Source organism: Symsagittifera roscoffensis, chromosome 9 (assembly GCF_963678635.1).
Source record: "Symsagittifera roscoffensis chromosome 9, txSymRosc1.1, whole genome shotgun sequence".
NCBI classification, from domain to species: Eukaryota; Metazoa; Xenacoelomorpha; order Acoela; family Convolutidae; genus Symsagittifera; species Symsagittifera roscoffensis.
The window spans coordinates 29,087,329-29,093,141 of NC_087070.1; the positions used below are offsets into that span (position 1 = coordinate 29,087,329).

At 35.5% G+C, this 5,813-nt stretch overlaps 1 protein-coding gene across 1 annotated transcript in view; it reads right to left on the bottom strand.

The window, feature by feature from the left end:
- LOC134854320 (calcium uniporter protein, mitochondrial-like) overlaps nucleotides 1–5,813 on the bottom strand; it is a 192,449-nt gene that overhangs the window by 175,060 nt on the left and 11,576 nt on the right. The gene's annotated exons all lie outside the window — the stretch shown is intronic.

Below are 5,813 nucleotides of genomic sequence, written 5' to 3' on the forward strand. Positions count from 1 at the left end.
AAAAAACAAGGTTCTAAATAATCTCTTGAAAAAAAAAAACATTTTATGACGAAAAGTTTCAGATGCTGTCTGCTCAAAAAGTGTAGGCTTTATTTCCTCGTCATAAGTTTGTTCCGTGGCTAAATTTAAAATCAAATTCCTTGCTTGCCATGTTTGTTTGATAAAATCGAGTAACAAGAAAAGTACGAAATTGGTGTTTTATATTAGTAAATTTTTGAGACGCCTTGAAACTTTTTTCATTTTTATGTTAAAAATTTAGTGTTTTTTCAAAAGCTACGCTACTAATTTTTCAAAAGTAGATGAAAATGGTAAAATCGCCTTCAGTAGGTGACAATGTGTGATAATGATAAAACTCAACTGTGTCTCTGCTTATTTTTCTTTACAGCCTTCGAAGAAGTCTGGGGGAATTGTCTATCACCCATTGTCATCTTTTGGATTTTTTTCCTTATCTCCAAAACTATCCTCTCAAAACTGAAATTCTGGAATCAATGGAAATAAAGGATGGCAAGAAAACTCCTCTGCATTAGCGGTTACTCCCCAATTCTTCTACACAAAACGGTATACACCCTCGGAAATCTCAACTTTTTGTTGCATGAACGACTTTTAAAATTATTTGTTTTTCTCGAAAACCATCGTCTCAAAACAGAAGTTTGCTGTTGTTTAAAAAAAACGAACTGTGAGAAGTTCTTTTCCACCAGCGACTACGCTCAAACTTTTTTATCAGAAAAATTTGTTCATCGAGAAAACAAAAATTTTGACCGTGTTTTGAAACGGCGTGCTTTTCTTGAGAACTGCCCTCCTAAATCTGAGACTTTCGACTCAAATAAAAAGCGATTTTGTAAAACTTCCCTTTGTAATCGAGTACCTCCTTATTTTTACACAAAAAAATTGCACTCGAAAAAGTAACTTTTATTTCTGCTAACGTTTTTGAAACTAAGTGTTTTTTTTTCTCAAAAACTACCCTTCAAAATCAGAGTTCTTGGGTTTAATCGAAAAAACAACTTGCGTGAATCTCTTCTGTATAAGCGGTGACGCCTACATTCTCTACACAAAAAGCTTTGGCTCACGGAAATGTCAATTTTTTTTAATACCGCGGTTTAAATTCTGCGTATTATTTTTAAAAACTGGGAAAATTTTTCAAGTTTTTTTTATAAAACTTGACCAAATTGATTTTGTTTGTTCCCAGAGCACTATAAAGGCCCTTTTTGCGCCAAACTTTTGGAAAAAAAAACAGGTCAAAAGCGCCGTTTATGGGCACGTTTTGGAAAACTTTGACCAAAAAATTGCGTTTTGCGGCGCCTTCTCCCCTTCAAAATTAGTATACTTTGGTACTGTAGTTTTTTTTACATTCATTTCAGGCTCAGTCGATAGAAAATGGATGTCATAAAACAATGCGAAAGGGGAGCTCTTTCCTTGGTGAGGGGGTCGAATATCTGAGGGTGGGGGCGTCTGTTCCTCCCTAACTCCTCCCTGCTCCCAAATTCGAGCTTTTTCTTTCAATGGATAGAACGAGTTTTAGAAAAGTTCTTTGCACAAGTGGCCACGCCGAGTTTATCTGCACAAAATGCTCTGTTTCTCGGAAAGATCAAAACTTTGATTTTTTGACCGTTTCTTGGTAACTTTTTGACTTTTCTTGAAAACTACCGAGCCAATTCTCATATTAAGTGTTCAATCGATAAGACGAGTTTTGGGAAATTTATCAGTTTGAGCGATTGCGACTTACTTCTTGCAGTCAAGATTTTGCGCTTTGACCTTGCGAAGTTTTACACTTGCGAGAGTAAGTGTCTTGTAATCGGTAACAAGACTTTTCACGTAAACACGTTTTCTTACACACCTGTAATTGAAACTGATGTTGCTCTTTTATTGAACATAAGCAACTTCTAAGAACCAGCGCACTTAGTCTGGAGGTAATGCGGTTGCTTTTACAATCTATTGTCAGAGGTTCGATTACCTGTCGGACCTTGTTTTTTTTTCAGTGTCTCATTGAAATTTTTTTCCCGGAAAAATGATTAGTCAGACTATAGTGCTTCGAATTATATTTTGTCGGCATAGTTGCCATTGCACAATTTGTTTTTGCTCTAACCAATGTTCCTCGAATATTTAAGTGTCGTTGATTAAATCATGTATTTTTTTTTTTAATTTGATACCTGGCTGGTATATTTTCTTTTTTCTTAAATTCTTTTTCGCTTAGAAATTTTATTCGGCCTGATTGGTTTCGGCTCTTGCTTTGTATTTTAAATACATTTATTTTGCATCGGTATAAGGAGAAAAAAAGGATATTTCTTATTTTTAATCAATCAAGTTCATTGTTAGCAAAATTTGAAAGTTCAACTTCTTTACTCGTTCAAAGTTTTTTTAAAATTATGACAAATTTTTTTCGATATCTTCAGTTAAAGAAGTAGTTGGCGTCTAACGACGTGCTGTCGGCTTAGTGAATGATCTGGAAAAAAACTAAAGTTTTTTTTTTTTTCTAGTGGCTGTGTTTCTGGTCTGTTTTTCCGAGATTGAATTTTTCTCAAGTTTTGTACGACAACAACTTCCCTTGGAATTTTTTGGTTTCACATCAATTGATGTCTTATCACCTTTTGTTGGCTTAGTTAACTCTCGGAACATACTAAGAGTCTGAGGTTGAAAATTTTGTAGTTTCAAAAAAAACTTCGTTTTTTTTCAAGGGTTTTTTGACAACAATAATTTCCTTTGCCAATTTTTGATTTCGGATCAATTGCTATCTAGCCATTTAATGTTGGTTTAGTGAGCGTTCGGAATATCTCGCTGAAAGTTAGTGTTTTTTTTCTCGTCTGTTTTTTGAGGTTGTATTTTTCGTATATTCAAAAGGAATTGCTAACTTTTTTGAATTTTTTTTCAACTTGGTTTTTTTCATCTCGCTCACTATTTGGAAGCACGCAATACTACGCTTTCGTTGTACCGCAAGTGATGCGAAATTCCGCCCTGGCCTGCCTTGTATCAAGCCTGAGATGAAAAAGTCAATCAAACCAACCGCTTGCAAAAAATTCTCCTTAGTTTGTGTATGAAAAACGATATACCCTTGGGAAATATCTCAAAATGTTGACTCTTCTGCTTTAATTTACTAGAGAAACAATTCAGAATTTAGGAAATTTTGATTTCCTGAAAATATGCATATCATCCCAGTATAAAAAACTCAATAACTATCAAACACGTGCCTACACCTCCAGTTGGGCCTCTAGTTATATTTTATTGAGACATATAAAAACTTTGGTTCAACTGGTTCTTATAACATTTTGCCTCTTTTTCGACTTCTTATTTTTTATCGTAATATCGTCTGTGTTATATCGCAAGTAGTGCAAAGCTCCCCTTCGCCTCTGTGTAAAGCTCGCTATTAGCAAGTGTTATCAAATTCGAACATATTTTTTTTTGTTTGAAAATCAAAATCCTTACATCAACTGCGTCGGCCACATTTGGGCTGCTGGTTTACTCAATTTCTTCAAACAACAATTTTGATTACTGGCTTCTGGAAAAAGTAACTATACTTATAAATGCTACATCTTGGATTCTAAACTTTTTGTGTTCAATAATAGAATAAAGACTCAATTATGATAGTTTTTGGTTTCCTGGTTGATGAACTGAGCATGGTCAGCTTATTTTTCATGCTGTAACTTATATGGAAACGTTACAGGGCTTTTGTTTAGATATTCAATCGACTAATTTTCAGCGACGCAAGTTTTCCAATTGATTTTTCCACTATTTGAGTATTTTGCTTTAAAAATGTTGGCCTAAATCCTTGATTAAATCAAGTTCTATAATTTCTCCGGGCACTTCGGTTAAGTATATGAGTATTTGCCTGAGAAGAATGTACTGGTTTCGAATTCGGCCAAGACCTGTTTGATCATCACTGAAGTGTTTTGCGCAACTTTGAGCGACCAATTTTGCGCAGCAAGAAAAATTATATTGCGACTTTGCGCGATCAAAGTGTTCTGCGCGACTTTGCGCGACCAAATAAAGATATGTCGCAACATTGCACGACTTAGATTGAAAGACTGAAGTGTTTTGCACGACTCAAACAAATATGTTGCGACTTTAAGCGACTCAAAAAAGATAATTTGCAAGTTTGCTCCTTCAAAAAATTCTGCGTGAACAAGAAAAAATATATTGCGACTTTTAGCAACCAGAAGGTTTGTTTCTTCGCGACTCAAGGATACCTGGTTGCTGTGCAAGTAGCACGCAATGTTCCGACCATATTTGTACAAAAAGTGGAATACGTTTTTTTCTACTTTTCTTCAAATTAGTGCCGAGGTGGTGTGATTCGAGAACTAATAGATCGCATCCAAATCCAATATATAGTAAAATAAAAATGATGGACAACATCAAAAAAAATCTAAAAATTGAAATTTTTTCTTGCTTTTTGCTCAATAATTTTTGATTTTTAAGCAAAAACTTTTTTGCCAAACAAGCGCTAAATGAAACGTCCCAAACTAGTTTTCGTTCGATCGATTTTTTTGTCCGAGAATTTAAAAAAAAAACATTTGAAATAACGAGCGTTACTCGATCGTGTTACTCGGTCGCATTAGTCGCTCAAAATTAGACTAAATCTCAAAAAATTTGAACCAGTTTTTCTCAAGACTCGGACAATTTTTTCAAAATTGTTTTTTTTTGTCGTTCAAATCACGGTTTAAAGGGCTTTAATTTGATAGATTAGTATGACAGATCACTCTGAGGAAAAAAAATAAAACTCGAATACAAAATTCCTCCACATTTTCAATGATCGACACCCATTTTGGGACTTTGCGAGTGACTCATGTTGCGTTTTTGCGCGACCCATGTTACGACTTTGCGCGACTCAAAACTCGGGTGCGAGTATGGATTTTTGGTCGCGGCAAGTCAATTTTCGCGACCTAATTCGGTCGCAGCATAAGTCGCGGACCATAAGCGGAGATTGCCTCAATCATTTGTTTTGATCGGAGTCGACCGTTGGTCAGTTTTTGTTTCTTCTTTTCAAGAATAGAAAACTGTGGATCGCTGAATTCAATTTTGAAATAAAAGCAAGGCGACCAAATTTGGTGGGTCCTCGGGTTGCGTTGAGTCATAGGCTCTTTTTCCTACCCCCCCCCCCACCTCACTCAAACATGATTTTTATGGTCTAACGAGTTGTTTTACAAGGTTAATTATGAAGACCAAATATGTTTGTCATGGCCTAATTAGTCTGCATGGCAATTTTCATGACAATCGGACAAAGTGGACAGTAATTTCAAATATAAAAATTTGCAGGTGGGGGGGGGGAAAGGAAAAAGAGCCGAGTCAAATAACGCAGTCCAATAGCCAGCGCAAAGATCAGGCTGAAGAATGGGATAATTTTGAAGCACGTGGCTTAAATTGGGTTTCATGAATTTGCAAAAAAAAACGACCAAAAATGGTTCAAAACTGTGGTTAAACAAAATAGTCAATCTCCAAGGCACCGAAGAAGCGTGATTTTACGCAAGTGGGTGTTTCGTCGTGAGTTTACGCGACTTAACAAACGGATACTATTAATGTGGTACTGGTACTTCAAACATACCTCGCTTATTGATCCGGTAAATCACATTTACCGTTTCTTAACCTGATGAAATTAAGGCTCTCATGGCCTTGTTGACGACAAAAACACAAAAACTACAAATCGCAAACGAAAAAGCCAGAAAAAGCATGTATTTTAATGGCTTGACAAAATGTAAAATAAATATATGATGCTCATATCTAGTTGATTAAGCTCAGTTTTTCGTTTGTATGAAAATGTTTTCTCGCTTGAAAGGTTATCCAAGCACGTGGAGTTCAGATTTATTTTGTGCCACTTTTAACATAAA